The sequence below is a fragment of the Cavia porcellus genome, unplaced genomic scaffold (genome assembly GCF_034190915.1).
Source record: "Cavia porcellus strain 051 isolate PalLab524CR breed Dunkin Hartley unplaced genomic scaffold, mCavPor4.1 scaffold_3, whole genome shotgun sequence".
Taxonomy (NCBI): Eukaryota; Metazoa; Chordata; class Mammalia; order Rodentia; family Caviidae; genus Cavia; species Cavia porcellus.
The window spans coordinates 76,710,319-76,729,780 of NW_026947486.1; the positions used below are offsets into that span (position 1 = coordinate 76,710,319).

At 38.7% G+C, this 19,462-nt stretch overlaps 1 non-coding gene across 1 annotated transcript; it reads left to right on the plus strand.

Annotated features, from left to right (window-relative positions):
• The first annotated feature begins 16,315 nt into the window (after window positions 1–16,315).
• Window positions 16,316–16,452, plus strand: LOC111756151 (small nucleolar RNA SNORA2/SNORA34 family). The gene has a single exon (XR_002790632.1). It is a non-coding gene; the product is annotated as a small nucleolar RNA SNORA2/SNORA34 family (small nucleolar RNA).
• Window positions 16,453–19,462: the final 3,010 nt, after the last annotated feature.

The window sequence follows — 19,462 nt, forward strand, 5'->3', positions numbered from 1 at the left end:
TGGAAGACATCTTGGAATTGGGCAGACCCACTGTCCCAGTGCTCCTGGCACAGAGAGGTCTAGAAGAGGACAGCTGGGATTTGGGCAGAACCCTGTGCCACGGTGACATTAGTCAGCTGCTTCTGGCACAGAGAGAACTGGCAGGATCTGCTGGGGCTGAACCAAGCCTCTGCTTGGAGCCCAATAAGCAGATACAAAATAGTCGCAACTCTGTGACATCCAGAAAGTACAGCCTAATTTATGGATTGACTGGCACAGACACTTGAGGCTAGCCTGTACTGCCACTGCATTCCAGCCTGTCCCAGATAACAGCAAATTGGGGAAGACAGCAAAAACTCAAGTTAGCACACTTCTGAAAGGCCCTAAGCAATAGGGAGAGGGCCAGAGACCCCCAGGACACTCCAGTCAGAAAGCAACCAGAAACACGACAAGAGCTAAAAAAAAAAAAAATCTCTAGCTGCCCAACATGAGAAAATAAGCCCAGAAGAAGTAAACACTGAAGATAACAAGCACAGTAACCATCCAATACTGGACACAGCATCAGATGAAATTAAAAAATACCTTTATGACCTCATAGATGAATTTAAAGCTGTACTCCTGATCCAAGTGAGGCAAGATATAAAGAGACTAATTAAAGAAATGACAAGCCCCACCCAAGAGAACACAGATGGAAGAAATGAGGAAATCAGAAAAGAAAGAGAAACTTCTGAAGAAGAATTTAAACATAACTTAGAATACATGAAACAGATCCAAAGAGATTATCAGGAAACTAAAAACTCCATTGAACACTGGCAAAATGCCTTGACAGAAACTAAAACCAGCCTTTTGAAACTTGAAGAGAGATTTATGACATATGATCATGAAAGAAAAAACCTCTTTAAAATAACAAGGAACCAGACAGAAACAATTCAAAGGCTAGAAGATGACAAAAGGATACATAACTTAAGAATGAAGAATGTGAGTGAGGAAGCAGGAGCAACCAAAAATGAAATACAAAGAATATTCACAGATACATTAAAGCAAAATTTCCCATGTATAGCAAAAAGAAATGATATCCAGATAAAAGAGGCATACAAAACACCAGCGATCTACAACCAAAACAGATCTACACTTAGACATATAATAATCAAGATTCCAGAAATCCACCAAAAGAACAGAATATTAAAAGCAGCCAGAGAAAAGAAGCAGATTAGCTACAATGGGAAAATTATCAAAATAACAACAGACTTATCACCACAAACTCTTAAATCAAGAAGGGAATGGGGAGAAATATTCCAAGTCCTGAAAGAAAATAATATGCAACCAAGACTCATACCCATCAAAACTCTCTCAAAATTAATGGAGAAATAAGATGCTTCCAAACAAGGAGGAACTGTGGGAGTTCGTGGCCACCAATCCAACCCTACAGAGAGTGCTGAAGAACCTTCCAGAGAAAGAGAGGAAGGGATACCAGGATTCCAGCAACAGTGGCAGAAAGGCCTCAATGAATGGGGCAGACAGTGGAATGAGCGAATAAGGTGGACAAATTATAGCAGAAAAGTGGAGTAACAGACATGAGGCAGAGACGGTAAGCTATAGTCTTTAGTATAGATAGCTCTGAAACACTAAAAAAAGGCGGAGGTCATTGTTAATAGTGTATCAGGATTTAAAAGACACAGTAGTCTTATTGCCATGTTTAGTTTGAATTTAATTTGTTCTGGTCTGTCCACTCATGTCAGATTTGAGGGCACAGACATCTGACCCAAAAATAGCAGGATATACCATGGTAACTATCCTTTCTTTTCTATTAACTTAAACTGAAATCCTGTATTACTTACATTGTCTTACTATGACTGATCTTAATTGAATCTGATTCATAAGACCACGGTTTTGCCTTAGCTGATTTTATTTGAATTTGGTATGCTTCTTAGTATCAACCCTAAAAGTAGAGGCAACTCCTCTGAAGATGACAAGATGTAAAAGATATCCATACTGGTATTAATTATTAACAGCCCTCAAATCCTACAATGCTTTCAAAGTTGTGTTTTTATAAAAATAGGTAATACTATGTTTAACTATATTAAGCCGATGATATGGACAAATCTATTGAAAATAACAAGAGAAAACATAGTAACTACGGAAGATCACCTATATTGTGGACTTATATGTCTTATCCATTGCATGTTTTTCTAGGAATTTGTTTTGCTGTCTTGATATGATTTGTTTTTCCCTATAATACAGAGAGGATAGATATATATGTAGAAATTCAAACATGAGATTTTTTTAAAAAATTATTTACAGGAACAGATTATATAATGTAAGATGTAATGAACAGATGCTCTGAAGAAGAGACACTAAGAAACCCAATGCTAATTTTGTAGCATTATGATATAAATTCTAGCAATACTATTACTCACTGATCAGAATGATATTAGTCTAGTCTCTTAAGTTCAATTTCAGCATATATAAAGATAAGCACAGCTACTACGAAGAGAATGAGAGATGAGATGGTAGTTATTATTGTCTTCCCCAATGTTAGATCTTGAAGACCTAAAAAGCTTTCATCATCCTGTAATGATCTGATTAGTTCTATAATATGCAATATGTATTTAATGTGTGAAGATGCGGACAACTATTTGTAAGAAACTAAAGACAATTAGATAAACAGTGAAGATCTCAAGTGGACTTGCTTTGAAATCTGTATTTCTTTAAATTGTTTTTTTAACAGTTTTGTTCTGTTTTGATATGCTGAATCTTACCCTCTTTGAGATATAAAACAAGTGTGTAGTACTGATAACCATATTACTGAGTTTTTGTTCCATCATTGAGCAGAACTGTTTGCAGTGTCACTTTTTGAATGTCATTTTACATACTTTAATTTTGTAACCTGAACAGCTATTTCTAAGATGACAATATGTAACTTATCAACTAGCGATTTCTTACCGTTTATTTTTCTGTAATTTTGTAATATTTCTACCCTTTTTATCTCCATGTATTTTTTTGTTTCCTTTTTTTAAAATTAAAAAAAGACACACACACACACACACACACACACACACACACTGCTAGATGTCTGAAATGCCATACCAAGTTTGGAGGTTAACAAGCATGGAAAACTTGTTAAAAGAGAGAGAGCTCTTTTTTTTTTTTTTTTTTTTTTGGTCTTTTTCGTTTTTATCGGTACCAGGAATCGAACTCACGACTGCCTGCTTGCAAGGCAGGTGCTTATGCCGCTGAGCTAAATCCCCAGCCCCAAGAGAGAGCTCTTAAGAGACAGTAGGGGACCAGAAAGTTTGTTACCAACAAGCCTATTTGGGGGAGGGGGGCTACCAAGGATTGAACTCACAACCTCACACTCACCAGGCAGGTGCTTATGCTGCTGAACTAAGTCCCCAGGCCCATGCCTGCTTTTTAGAGGAAGTTTTATAGAACAAAATCATGAGGTTGGCATAACGTGGGTCAAAATTATAATCAACCAATAAGATGACATGTATAACAATGTAGGTAATATTGATCCAGTGGTGAAGCAGGTCATGTAGTAAGTGTACATGAAAAGAACAAACACCTTTTTTGGAAAGGATATATCAGGAGGTCCTGGTCACCCAATGGGTGTCTAGCCTAGATCTCTATCTAGAATTTAGTGGATCAGATGATGCCAATTATCATATAATCTTGATTTATTTCTTATCCCTCAAGGAGGCATGTAGGCCTGGTCATTCTATTATAGACAGTTAAGTTAGCTAGAACTATTACAGGCAATCAGACAAGGCTAGGTTCTGAAGGGAGTCAGCGCAGAGAATTAAAACACATTACAACGGTGGCTGGAGGAGTATTTGTTGAAGGTCAGACCTCAAGAGAAAGATGGATTGAGCAGGCCTACATGTCTCCTGAGGAAATAAGATAATTGATATCATCTGATCCAAACAAGTCTAGACAGACATCTGTCACCTAGAGAGTGACCAAGACCCCCAGATCCATCCCTTCCTAAAGAAAATTTTTGTTCTTTCCATATGTACTTCCTATGTGACTTGTGTCCCCATTGGATGGATATTACCTAATCAGCTATACTTTTAATCTTATTGATGGATCATAGGTCACCCTCTCTCAGGAATCTAACCTAGGGCATTGCACTTGTCAGGCAGGCATTGTGCTGGTGAACTACATCCTCAGCCCTTGATCATAGTTTTGACCCATGTTGTAACCACCTCATGATTTTGCTCTGTAAAACTTTCTTTGAGAAGTGGGCTCTTTGGCAACCCATTCAGGGCCACTCCTGTCTCTCAGGGTGTCACTTTCAATAAAATTTTCCTACTCTTAACCTCTGTTGTTTCTTAGAATTCATTCTTCTGTTTTGGAGAACACAAACATGGCATATCTGAAACCTATCATATTGAGAATTACATTTCCATTATAAAATTTGGATATGTTATAATGTCCTATATCAAAGTTCTATGTTGATCATGATGTCTGACCTTTGATAGATACACCTCCACCCACAATTGTAAAGTGTTTGCACCTTCTGTACTGAGTCCCTTGAGGACCTAACCCTGTTTTAATACCTATATTTCTACCTAACTTGGTTGTCTATAGTATTAGGACCTGTGAATACAATAGGCCTTGGTTTTTCTGGAGACTCTGGTAACATCTCTTGTGACTCCATCTAACCATTTTTATAATGGTTAGAAGAATTACAGGGCTGGGTCAGGTGTCATGGCACACCTGTAATTCTAAAACTCTGGGAAGCTGAGATAGGAGGATTGCCAAGTTTGAGCCCTGAGAGACAGGAGCGGCTGGTGCAATTTTGGAATTTAGGCAGATTCAAAATAAAACATATAAAGAGTTTAGGGTATAACTCTGTGAAGACCCAGAGTTCAATGCACACACTGTAGATAGCTAAGTTAGGTAGAAAATGATATGCAGTTAGAAGGACCAAGCCCAAAACAGAGTCAGAACAGAGATGAAACTAAACAAACCTGGGTTAAGGGATGAGCTGATAAATCTAGGCCCCAAAATAGAAATGAAATGGCTATGCCAATGTGGGGAAACATTCAGACTATTTCAAACTCAGAAGCATCTAAGGACACTTGAGGATGTAACTGTACTTGTCTAGCACAGGCACACAGGATACAATTATGAAACCATGACTTAGCACAGGTAAACTTGCATGCACTGATTACAGCACTGCATAAGAATGTAAAAGAATAACTTTTATTTTATATTATTGTTTTCGGTACTGGGGATCGAACTCACGACTGCCTGCTTGCAAGGCAGGTGCTTATGCCGCTGAGCTAAATCCCCAGCCCCGGAAAAAACAACTTTTATAAGAAACACGCAATAAGCTGGGCATGGTGGCACATACTTGTAATCCTAGGACTAGGGAGGCTGAGGCAGGAGGAGCATTGCAAGTTTGAGACCAGTTTGGGCTATAAAGTGAGCTCAAGGCCAGCCTGAACTACAGAGTGAGACCCTGTCTCAAAAAGACTAAAATAAAGATGCAGACAGTCCTTGCTCTTGCACTTTTGATCCAGGCTGCCTGCTGTTGTTGTTGATATCTTGTGCATATGCATTTTATTTTGTTTTGTTTTGTTTTTGTACTGGAAATCTAATTCAGGATCTTGCGCTTTCTAGGCAGGCACTTGTACCACTGAGGTATATTCCCCTGGCCTCACACATGCATTTTTTAACCTTGGGACCTCACCCTTGAAGATGTCCCTTGGCCCCTGAGTGGGCTGACAACTGGTGCAGTTGGCAGGACATTAATGTGAGTGATCCCATGGTGGCTGTGACAACAGCACTTGAAGGTGAGGGAGATCCCCAGAGAATAGCTGATAAGTGACACTGGCCTCACCATCACTGCCTGTAGCCACTTTCTTTGCAGCTTGGAAGGCCCTGGAGGCCTGGGAAACAGTTCATTTGGACCCTAGGGATGTTGTGTAAGCCTTGGAAGCTATAGATAGACAAATTCTTCCCCCTCATGTGGCTTTTCTTCACTGTCCTCTGCCACATAAGTCAAGAGGTGGTTGGCCTTGTCTGGCAAATAGACCAGTTACAGCAGATAGAAAAGCACCTTGAACAATGTCTGGCTGCTACAGAGCTCATGTTGTAAGGCATGGGGAACACTGTCTCCTCCAAAAATATCTTCAGAAGTGTAAGTCCTAATGTTTGAGAAAACCCACAGAAAAATCCCCTGATTTTGCATGCTAGGCCAGCTATTCATTCAAAAGTGGAGATATTAGAGAAGAACCGGGGAGATACCTACCTCTATGTAGCACACAGTGTACACAACCTATACAGCCATGGAGCTGTGGGGAATGGCAAAGCAATTAGGACAGAAGGTAGGTGAAATAGTGCCTTTATAGCTACTAGTGCTGTGGGATGATGGGACCGATAACATGCAGTTAAACCTACAGGAGGTGTCTCAAATAGCTAGCACAGCCAGCACCCTCTTATGTGACAGGTTCTACAGGATGTGTAGAGGACAACCCCAGAAGTAATTAGACTGTGATAAATTGGTTGATAGCAGTGGCTTGGCTGGTTTGGCAGTTCAGGAGACCTGCTACAGCAAGTCATTAAGTGAACAGCTTATCTAGACTTGATAACTATGTTATGTGAAATGAGCATTTGTCAAATGATGTTCACACTGCAGTATTGTAGTCTAGATGAGGAACTGCTGACAGCATGCATGAAAGACATGCTTTTGCAAAGAGTAGCTAGCCAACTGGACACTACTAGTATGATGATCTGGAAAAATATCACTGCTCTAAACTGGATTCTAGATGAAAAAGAGAGAAAGGTTGTAGAAATTTCCCAAGTCAAGCCAAACCAAAAGGAAGACTCTGCACAAAAGAGATAAGAAGGCAGCGTTTAATCTTTACACTGGTGGACTGTTGAAATTCCACACGAGTGGACTGTTACAGGAATAATTCCTCCAAAAGCAGCCATCCTGAATCAGGAAGGAGTTTAGTCTATATAGAATTAGAAGTGAGAGGTACAAAGCAAGTGAACAAAGGATACCTGATTGGTTACATACATTGAATCACATATTGACAGGCTAGTCTTGAAAAAAATAAAAGCACTCCAGGATCCAGGGGAAGGGGCTCTTACAGAATGAGCACAGTTAAGAGCATTACCATAATATAGAAATGTTCTGGAGAGAGGGCCTCTACTGAATGAACATGAATCAGCCCAGGGTACCTTAAGGTACAGACAGTTACTCTGACTTAGTGCTCATCTGTGGCTGTAGACACTGTCAGGGTCAATTGAATTTAGCAAAAACAGCAGAACAGCAACTTAGTCAGAGACCTGTAATTGATTGTGAAATATCTATAAGTTTACTATTTCATGAATGTGTTTCTACATTATAACTGTGCCCTAATGAAAGGACAATGTTATACATTTATTCCTAATAACCCAGATACAGATGGAACCATAATTAAAGTCTTAGAAGGACTCATAACTCTAGCCAAAGAATTAGAAAAAAAACTCTGGAATAGACAATCCATTTATAAATTGGCTAGAAAACTTGGAAAATAAATAGGGATGACTGCATTGGTATTAACTTCCCCAATAATAGCAGCAATGTTTCTAACCTCAGTGGGAGGTTGTGCCATCCTGTGTGTAAGGGGATAAGTTCAGCTCTAACCAAACGGCTACAATCAGACACTCATGTTCTAGCAACAAATCAGCCTATTATTGTTAGAATCTAAACCAAATTATGAGTCTCAATAAGTTCTGGGGCAATTTTAAAATTAACATGTTAATATGAGATGGAAATGTTATAGGGGAATGAAACTCCCAACTTACTGTATGTGTGGTACAAGTTCAAGTTCTCTAAAGTGAAAGAATGAATTTTAGGATGTGGGTGCTGTTGTTGCTGATGTCTTGTACATGTGCGTTCTTTAACCATGGGACTTCACCTGTGAAAATTTCCCTTGGGTCCCCTAAACTGGCCAATAACCTGCAAGCCTCCATAAAGATAAATAGCTCAAAGCTATAGTGCAACTAGCAACATCTGGCCAAAAAGCTTAAGCAATGTAACAAACACTTAGAAAAAATGTAATGAACACATAAATACATGAGCAGAACATTCTAAAATGCCTTTCTTTTTGTCCATGCTATGTATTCTTGCTACATACCTTTTTTCCCTATTAGATTAATATTAACTAAGAAACTACACTTGTAATTCTATTGGTTGATTACAGTTTGACCCAAGGTAACCTGTGATGTGATTTTGCTATATTTAAAAAAAGAAACCTAGACAAAAACCCTCAGAGGACGCCTCCTGCTTCTCAATAACCATTTTCTATTTTTAACTTCCTTTCATTCTTCAGAGTCCTGACACAAAATCTCACCCCATCTACCAGGTTGGGAGTGTAGAAAAATGCATTCACTTTTCTAGAACCAAAACGTGGACTTACAGGCAAGAAGGGCAGAGAAAGAGAAGCTTTATTTCTCTATCTTGCAACAAAGGGGTGGTAGCCTAACAATGTACTCTGGCACACACTCCTAGAGCTGTTCCAGTGAGTGGTTTAATTCCTAACACAAAGTTCCCTTCCCCCCTCCTAGCACAGATTTTCTGTTCTGCTTTCCTCATTGGCTTGAGTACTGGGGGTGGGGGTGAGACAATCTCCACAAAGCCCTCTCTCTCTGTAAACCTTTTGTAGGTTTTGGAAAGAAATGATTAAACTACAGGACCTGGATCCCTTGGCAGTTAACCATGAGTTAATTGGACTCCTGCATGAGTCCTGCTGAAGACCTGGAGCCCGTGACAGTGCCCCCTTCGAGTCCAACTGGAAGCCGAGAGCCCCCGACAATGTCTCACGCAAGTCTGTTTCAAGGATCTGCACTGGAAAGGCTCAAGGTCAGTAGTGGAAGGTAGAAAGTATGCATCTGTGTCAGCAGGCTGAGTGATTTACACTGTATCCAAGAAGTGACACTCAAAGTAAGGACCAGAACTCTCCTGAAAAGAACCACAGTGATACTCAGCAACAGTGAGGATCTGAGCTCTGTGATCATAACAGCTGAGTTCATATCAGGAAAACTAGGAGGACGAATTTCTCCAGGAGAATCACAGCACACCATCTTCCCTTCTAGTTCTTTTTTATACTGTTGACAACAATCCTCAAATGGACCCTCCACACCTGAGTTCACCTGAGTGTTACAAATTGACCCTTAGTTAATCCACCACAACTGTTAAAATAGGAACATTTTTGGGAAAGGATGTTTCCACATTCTCTAGTGAGTTATCCGTCCACCTCTGCATCTGATACCTATCTGAACTTAATGGTCTAGGTGGTACTAATGACAATAATTTCAAGTTATTATTTATCCTTTAGGGAAATATGTAAACATGATAATTGCATCTTTATCTTGCGTCTGAAAATCTCAGAAAGAAAGAAAGAAAGAAAGAAAGAAAGAAAGAAAGAAAGAAATTGTTGAAATAAAAAAAGGCTCTTTTCCCTAAAGCAGTTGCAAGTGTTGTAACTGGTAATTAAAACACATTGAACAGACAGAGTGACAAACATACACGAGGAAATTGTGTTTAGATCAGAATGCATTCTCAGGTGATGTACTGGCCAATTTGAACTACAACAACCTTTTTTTTTTTTTTTTTTTGTCTTTTTCATTTTTTATCGGTACCGGGGATCGAACTCATGACCGCCTGCTTGCAAGGCAGGTGCTTATGCCGCTGAGCTAAACCCCCAGCCCTACAACAACCTTTTTATAATTTTTGGATTTGTATCTACAGACTAGTCAGAACTTGTTATAAGTCATCAATTAGTAGAGATTTTTTGTAATTTGAATCAGAAGCAGGGAAAAGCCCTTTTACAAAGCAAAGTCTGTGTTTAAGAAGGCACCTGGGCTGAAAGTTTATTTAATTAGAATAGCTAGCTACATAGGCTTCTCATTGTTTTGGTAGCCAGAGCTAATAGCCACATGTAACTCTTTCCTCTAAAAGGACAGAGTGTAAAATGTAATTTCAACCATTTCATTTCCAGGATATGTAAGGATCATTTTCCTTATTAGTGGCTGATAAGTTAAAATAATTAAAGGCATTAGTTCTTGGTCTTCTTAGGTCTTCAATGATGCATATTTGAAAATATTTTCTATTTCAGTCTCCCATCTAGTTAGTGAGCCAATAGCAGAGCCAAATGACCCTCCATAGGAGAGACAAGTTAGCCACAATACTGAACCAACAAGAGAAGGGGGAAAATTTTTTTTTTTTTTTTTTTTTTTTTTTTGTCTTTCTGAGGCAGGATCTCATTATGCAGTTCAGGCTGAACTTGAGCTCACTTTGTAGCCCAGGCTGGTCTCACATTTGCAAAGATTCTCCAGTCAGTCTCCTGAGTGCTAGGATTACAGGCATAAACCATCATGTCCAGTTGAGAAGGAGAAATTTTAAGAGATACTGCAGAGAACATTTCCAATTGAACAATCCTATAAGACTATAGAAGTATAGTAAAGACAGGAACCAAAGCCTCCAGCCCCTTTTTCAGTCTCTCCAAAAGGGCTATGAAATGGATGCAACTAGAAACCATAGTTGTAAGTGAAATAAATTAGACTCATATGTGTAAACATGGTATTGTCTCCCTAGTATGAGAAGCTGAAATTATATATACATATATAATATATAAATTTTAAGATATACTAATTTTTTCTTAGTTCATTGAAAAGAATGGTTTATGCTAATATTGTTTGAACAATTAAATGCAGGTATATTGCACTCTGAGTAACTAATTTACCAATAACAACACACAATGTATTAACCATTGTCATGCTTTGAAATTTTGTTACTTTTTTTCTTTTTAAAGTAAAATAAATAAAAAAGGGGCTATGAAGGCTTTTTTCCCCCTGTTTTTGTTTTGTTTTGTTTCATTGCTGGTGAATTGAGGCGTCACCTTTTGGAAAGCCCATGTGTAGAGCTTTGCTTTTCAAGTCTTTTCTCTTTTCATTTTTTCTTCTTTCTTTCTGTTGCTGTTTTGGTGGTGGTTGTGCTAGGGATTAGATACAGGGCCTAAACATGATAGGCAAGTACTCTACATCCCCAAACCTGGTAGTGAATTTTTTTTCAATACTGGCATGGAACATAGGACCTTCAAACCAAGGTACGTAGCCAGCCTTTTAAAATTTTTTATTACGTGACAAGGTATGGCTAAATCACAAAGTTACCCTGCTGGGCTCAAACTCGCAATCCTTTTGGCTGTAATTCCAGGAGTTGGGATGTTACCAGATTTTGGGGTATTGGAGTCTCCTGAAGGTGGTTTCTAGATTTTTTTATGTCCGGAACAAAAAATTGACTATGACACTACAAAGGTAGCAAGGTTTTTTGCATTTTTAAAGATAAGAAAAGAAACAGGTTGTGCAGAATGAATCTGAGCCAAGTAAAAGTAGAAAAATTAGTATACACTACACATGAGAGTGGACTGCTATGACAGAAAATAGTAGGCCAGAGCTCAATGACAACTGTCACTTTGTTTCCTAATTCTCAGGCTGAGGTTAAGTCAGGTCTAATTCTCAAGTTCTCAGGAGAAATCCATGTGCAGAGCTTTGAGAAATGTTTCATACCTGTGTCCTGGAATTTTCAAATTAACAGGTCATGCCCACTCTCCCAGACAGCTTGCTCCAACCTAATCTCCTACCTTTAGAAAACTGTGACAGGAGGATTGCTGCAAATTCAAGGCCAGGCTGGGCTATATAGTGAATTCAAAGCAATCCAGAGCTTCATTGAAAGACCTTGTCTCAAAATAAATAAACAGCGAAGCGTGGCCTATAATCCCAGCACTTTGTAGGCTGAGGCAGGAGGATTGTTGTGAGTTTGAGATCACCTGGGTTACAAAATGACCTCAAGGCCAACCTGAACTGCATATTGATATCCTATCTCAAAAAGACCGAAAATAATTTTAAAATTAAAAAAAAAATATTTAAAAGGTGAAAAGATAAAAAGTAAAATAAAATACAAAATAAAAAGCGTTAGGGATGTAAGATGATGTGAAGGACTTGGGTTTATTCCCTAGTACCACAAAGAAAAAATAAATGACTGGCAAATTCATTAAAGTATTATATTTCTCTCAGAAATTCCTCTATCCTTTCCATACTAAATTACATTAAAAATAATGACAATTAATAGGATTCTGAAATTTTAATCATTAAAGCTCAAAAACTTTTGAACTTCTTAGCCCCAAAGAATGGCTACTAGCCCTGATAACAATAAAGTCAAGGTTTCTGAGGATGGACAAACTATCTCCTCGCAAGTTATTAAAAGTCTGCCTCGCTGGGGATTTGGCTCAGCCGCATAAGCGCCTGCCTGATGAGCACGAGGTCGTGAGTTTAACCCCCGGACAAAAAGTAAAATAAAATAAAATAACAGTCTGCCTCATGGCTTTGGGAATTTCATTTCTAATCCTAGATTCTACTATATCACAGGCTAATGTAACTGAATATTCCAAGAGATTCATGCAATATATCCAGATTTATGTTCAACAAGAAAAGTTTCCAAAGTACATATACAAATATCCTCTGCATGGTTTGAAAATTTGGTTCTCTGAAACAGGCAATAAAAATAAAAATTTTCTGATTCTTGTAAAAAAAACTTTTATTGACATTTTAAACAAGCTAATTAGTAAAAGTTCAATGGTTTCATACTTAGATTTTTGAGAGTATATGAAATTTTTGACTTAGAAGATGTTCATCACTTCCCTCTGTGAGAGTGTATATTTATGTCATCACAAGTTCTTGTTTTTAGGGGCTTTTTAAAAAGAACAAAAAACTTTTTTTTGTGGTACTGGGATCTGAACTCAGGGCCTCACATTTGCCAGGCAGCTGTTGCACCACTGACCTACATCCCCAGTGATCAGAAGTTCTTAAATTGAAGATTGGTGAAGATCTTCTAGAAACCACTGACTGTCGAAATGGACAACTTCTTCACAAGACAATACAAACTGCAGACTTCAGACATTTCATCTGAGGTAATGGAACAAAATTACTATTGTTTATTTTTATTTGGCAGTGTGGTGGGAGGAAGCCAGGACTTCATACACTCCAGGTATGACCAATAATCCTGATACATCAACTTCATTGGATTAAGAAAAACTGGCAGATTAATAGAGCATGCTCCAGGAGTGTCTGGGTAGATCGTGGAGGTGTGACCTTGGTCACTATATGTGCTCCCTTGCCCACTTCCCTGGTAGGATTTTCTTGTTCTGCTTCCTAGCCACCATAAACTAAGCAGCTTAGCTCCACTTCTCCCTTTAGCCATGATGTTCCCACTAGGAAGAATGAATGAATAGGCTAAATCCCCTCAAAACTATAAGCTAAATCAAACCTTCCCTCCCTTAAATTGTAAGTATCAGGTATTGTGCCCAGAAATTGGAAAATGTACTAATACACTGGACAAGTGCTCTACCACTGAGTTACATTCCACTCCAAGATTATTTTATTATTCTACACTTTATTTGTCCTTTTCCCTTCTATTAGTATTACCATATACTGTGACATTCTGTGAAACACTAAACGATCTCTTTTCATCCTATTACTGAGAATGTCTATCATTATTTCTTACTATATAAAGAGAAAAAAAGTTCTTTACATTTTTCAGATGACATGCCCAATGCTTTAAGTTGAATTGACTGTTACATATAATATCTTCCACCAGATCTGACTGACAATAATAGCAAGTCCTTTGGATGCTTCAGAAGGCATATCTCCTTTTATAGACCTCTTTTGGCACTTAAAATATCCCTCCTATCACTAATCTTGACCTTTACCACTGTGCAAATAGACTTTGACTTCACATTGACAGAATGTTTCTGTTGGCCTTATAGTATAATCATCCAGGCTAGTTCATCTGAAGACAATAATATTGAGGCATTCTAGACTATAATAATGCATTTATTTATTCTCTTCAAAATTGTCTTCCTACTTTGCTTAACTACTCCTAATTTTTTTCTCCTTCAAGAGACACAACTGTCTTACTCTTGTAGTAGTGATGCAACAGCTAATCGAAACACAGAAACAGCATCCAGAATTTGGAGAGAGAATTGTTTATGCAGTCAACAGGCACTTATTGGGCTCATTCCCAAAATATCAGGCCCCATGCTCTGATGGTCTAGAGCTTACATAGAATAAGCAAGCAGGAAGTACAAAGACAGGATGGCTTATTAATTGGTGATTGGTTCTTACAATATGCATCATAGTGACCAGTTATGTATCACAGTGACCAGCCATTTCTAAGAAACAGAAGCAACCAGAACTGCAACAGGAACTATTTACTGGGCAACTAAGAAACTGAAGTAACACTGGCTGGAGGTGGGAGGACATCTTCTGTTACAATAAGTGAAACCTAAGCTCCAAATACAGCTTATTTCCTACTAGGCTCCTACTATCTATATGGATATTTGGCTTACACTGTTCTACTACACAATATCTTGTGTATTCAGGATAATAGTGAGAAAATTTCAGATGTGTAAAAGAACTACATCTTTCAGCTGGGCATGTTGGTGCATATCTATATTTCCACCACTTGGGAAGCTGAGGCAAGAATATCTTTGTGAATTCAGGAGCAGCCTGAGCTACATAATGAGTTCAAGGCTGGCTTGTACTGCATAGTGAGACCCTATCTCAAAAAAAATTTTTTTAAAGTAGTACATCTTTCTACTCTTTTTCTTTTTTCTGAGTTGGGGTCTTTCTATGTTGTTCACACTGATCCTAAACTCACTACATAGCACAGGTTGGCCTCAAAACTCATAGTAATCCTCCTGCCTCAGCCTCCTGAGTGCTGGGATGATAGGTGCACACCACTATGCTCAGTTTAAAAGTATATCTTTCTGCTCAATCTTGTTTCCCAAGAAAAAAATTACACAAAAACCACTGAAATGCAACACACACACACACACACACACACACACACACATTTAATTAAAAATAAGCAAAAGCTGGGTCCACATCTGTCATCCTACTTGGGGCTGAGGCAGGAAGACTGCAAGTTCAAGCCAGCCTGGTAAACTTTTTAAGACTCTATCTCAAACCATATTCATAAATGAAGTAAATCAAACTCAAATGTATAAATACTGCATTGTCTCTCTAGTGTAAGAAATAGTAAGAGTTTATAAGACACAAAATACTCAGTAAATACTGTGAAAGGTAACAATCTGTTCAAAGGGGGAAAATAATATCTCAGGGAAAAGGAGAAAAAAAAGGAAGGGAAAAGAAAAAATTTCTAAATTTGTACAAATACATTGTGCTACAAATTCTATTAGTTCTTGGAACAAAACAGTTAACACTCATAGGGTTGGAACAACCTATGAGTGTTTTGCATGTTTGTATCTGGTGATCTGAGGAACTCTTTTGAAGATCACTATGTAAAATAACAGCCTTAGTTATGTTCCCACCACCTTGTTTTGAAGGCCTATATCATCATTGTTTTGGGCTCTTTGCTATTGTTATTTGTCTTTTTTGTTCCTTGTTTTTCTAGTAATTTGCTTTGTTTTGTTTTGTTTTTCCTTCTAATGCAGAAAGGATAGGTGTACATACATGCATAGAACTTCTCCTAAACAGTTTACAAGAATCAATTGTATTATACATGATGATATGAACAGCTACTTTGAAGAAAAAGAGACATTATGGTATCCATTGCTGATTCCTGTCATCATGTTGTGAAATCCAGTAATGCTTTTATTCTTTGTTCAGAGTGGTTTTAGTCTGTTTTCTATTATTTAATTTCAACATTCATGAAGGTATGGACAGCTATTTTGAAGAGAACAAGAGACATTACAATAGCCACTGTTGATTTTCCTATTGTCTGGTTGTGAATGCCTGTAATGCCTTCATTACCCTGTTCTGAGCAGTTTTATACTATTTTGTTTTGTATGAATTCATTGTGTGTGAAGATATCGACAACCATTTAGAAGAAAACAACAGACATTAATGGTAGCTACTGCAGATCTCCTGTTGTCTTGCTTTGAAATCTGCGTCACTTACATTATTTTCTTCTGATCTGCTTTGTTGTTTTGTTATGTTTTGCTTTACTGTCTTTAAATAAGTTTTAAAAAGACTGTATCTCAAAATAAAATTTTAAAAACTTAAAAAGACTGGAGATGTAGCATTGGAGTGCTCACCCAGCATGCACAAGGCCCTGTGTTTAAAGAAAACCAAATAACTTGCAGTTGCACAAGTGATATCCATTTGGCAAGTACCAATATGGATCAAAGGCTCACTGCCCAGTATAAACAGAAGCCAATATTACTGAAAAGAGTTTTGGCAATGAGAAAGAGTTTTATTGTACATCCAATCATCAAGCAGGCCAGGAGCTCAAAAAGAGTTTAATAATAATATGGTGGTATTGGACCTGAATCAAGGCCGACAGCTTCCTGATGTTGTTGGTTTCAAGCAGAAGCCTAAAGAGATGTGTTTCTGTGGTCTGTTGGCCATTTCAGAACTCGGGCAATGAAATGGTCAATTCTTTAGAACAAAACAGATTGAAGCACCTCACACACACACACCAGCTGTGAGCATGGCAGGCTGCAGTGGACAGGAGCCACTGGCATTTACTGGGACCTGCACCATGCTGGGACCTGGAACTCTGGGAAACCAAGCAACAACATCCCACCCCACCCCCACCCCCACCGTGAGCAGCTGTGAGCTGGTAGGCTCCAGCAGCCCAGGTCGGGAGCCACCAGAGTTTACTGGAACCTGTGCCATGCGGGGACCTGGAGGGCCTGGAAAGCAAGCAATCCCTACTCCCAGTGAGCAGCTGTGAGCCTGCCTCTTGGCCCCTTGGACTGAGACTCAAACATCACATCTTCAGTGGTGTTATTTTAGCCTGTTTTATTTTGTTGAACTTCAATATGCATGAAAGTATGGACAGCTATTTTGAAGAGAACGAGAGATTCTATGACAGCCATTAGTGACTTCCTTATTGTCTGATTTTGAAGACCTAAAACGTCTGCCTTATTCTGTTCATATCAGTTTTATACTATGTTGTTTTGTATGAATTCTCTGTATGCCAATACATGGGCAACTATTTGTAAAAAACAAAAGACAATGTGATTGATAGTGAAGATCTCAGGTCATCTAGCTTTGAAATGTATATCTCTTACATTGCTTTCTTATGTGCTATTTTGTTCTATTTTGTTGGGTCTAATTTTGCCCTCTTTAAAATAAAAAAAAAATAAAGGAATATGGTGGTATGCACCTATAATCCCAATACTGTGGGAGGTTGAGATAGTAGAATTGCAAGTTTGAGCCCATCCAGGACAATTTAAAAACAACTTGTCTCAAAATAAAAATAAAAAAGGAAAATGGGATAGGCCAATCCCTAGTAATGAAAAAGAAATCAAAATGGCCTCCATGATCAAATGGTAGAAGATGAATTTATAGGAAAGCAGAGGGAGGGCCTGGGATTTAGCTCAATGGTATAAGCACCTGCCTGGCAAGCACAAGGTTGTGGTTTGATCCCTTGTGCCAAAAAAAAAAAAAAAAAAAGAAGGAGAAGGAACCAGGGGTGGTGGCTGAGATTACAGAATCCCAGCAATCAGGAGGATGAGGCAGGGGGATTAATGTGAATTTGAGGCCATCCTGGACTACACAGTGTATTGATGACCAGCCTAAAATGTATAGCAAGAGCCTTTTACAAAAAAAGAAAAAAGAAAAGAAAACAGCAACAACAACAATAAAAGAGAGGGAAGATAGCTTGTTAAATGGACTGCATGCAGAAAAGAAAAGGAAAAGAATTAGGAAAAGAATTATCAAGAAAGCTGTGCTTAGGGGCTGGGGATTTAGCTCAGTGGCATAAGCGCCTGCGTTGCAAACAGGCAGTTGTGGGTTTGATCCCCAGTACTGACAAAAAGGAAAAAGACAAAAAAAAAAAAAAAAAAAAAAAAAAAGCTGTGCTTTTTCTTTTTTTGTTTTGTTTTCTGTACTAGGGGTAGGAGAGTGGAACTCACAACCTCGTGCTTGCTAGGTAGGCGTTTATGCTGCCGAGCTAAACCTCCAGCCAAAACTTGTACTTTTTTATTTTTTAACTTTGTGCTTTTGAAACTGCCTAGCTCTGTAACTGATTCACAGCTTTGTAATCACTTTCTTGAGCCCCATAACTATGAAAATATAACTGAACATGCAGGATGCCTGATTGTACCCAGTTTCATGACCATTAATCCAGCCTTGTAACTGGTGATCCTACCCTGCTAGCTAATCAGAAGCTTGCCAGGCTGTTTTGTCTTGCCTCTTTGCCTTGTTTGTACCATACAGACCATATAAAAGTGCGAGTTTATAAGCCAACAGTACCTGACTTTGTTGGGAGTTATCCCATCCAGGACCACACGTGCAAAAAAAGCTATTCACTGCTGCCTGACTTCTTTGGATATCATTCCTTTCCCAGACTCAGTTTTGCCACAGCAGGACATTTAGGGTTCTCTTGTGCTAGCATAAGGGGTCATAGTGCTGTCTCACAAGTTGCTTTTTTCATTTTGGGAGGAGAGTTATTATGTTCTACATGGGACATTTTGATGTGGTTACTTCTAATGGTCATCAACTGGACTGACTGGTCCCTGAGCTTGCTCACTCTTGAAAAAGCAGTTTCCAAACCATGTTGAGTGGATTCTGGTAGTTTTTCCTGAAAGACTTAAGAACTTTGTTATTCAAGGAATTTCTATCTAGTTGTATGTAGACTATGGCAAATTTCAATTCCATGTTGTATCAGTCAGGATTTTACTAGAGAAAACAGATATAACACAAGATATACAAATGCCTAAGAAATTACAAGGGTAGTTTACAATGGTCAGCCACAGAGTTGGATGAGGAAGCATGTAGAGGGTGTCTGCACACTGAAGGCTAAAGTATTCAATCCAAGGTCTAGTGACTCATGCAAGTCCACACCAGCAGGCTGATGGATCTGTGACAGAAGGCCAAAGGCTCGATGATGAAAGACATAGACTCTATGGAGAAAAGCTGAGAGTCTACACTGGAAGCCAGCAGATGAGGTCCAAACCAAAGGTGAAGACAGGACCTTCTCCAAAGAATGGGATGCATTTGTCCTTCTTCCTTCCCTTTTATATCTCTCTGTGATGAGCCACCCTATGGTGGGTCTTCTACATCCTTGGGTGTAGAGTTGCTAGACCCATTTAGTTAAACTTCTAAAAAGTTTTTTTCTCCAGAAAGCTGAAGAGTCTACACTGGAAGCCAGCAGATGAGGTCCAAACCAAAGGTGAAGACAGGACCTTCTCCAAAGAATGGGATGCATTTGTCCTTCTTCCTTCCCTTTTATATCTCTCTGTGATGAGCCACCCTATGGTGGGTCTTCTACATCCTTGGGTGTAGAGTTGCTAGACCCATTTAGTTAAACTTCTAAATGTCTCAAGTTGACACAATCAATCAACCACTACACAGGTCATTTGCAGTTCACTCATTAGGGATGATACTACTGGCAAAAAGGTCCAAAACACTTCTGGAATCCTAACAAAGATCACAAATAACCCACATTTAACTGTAA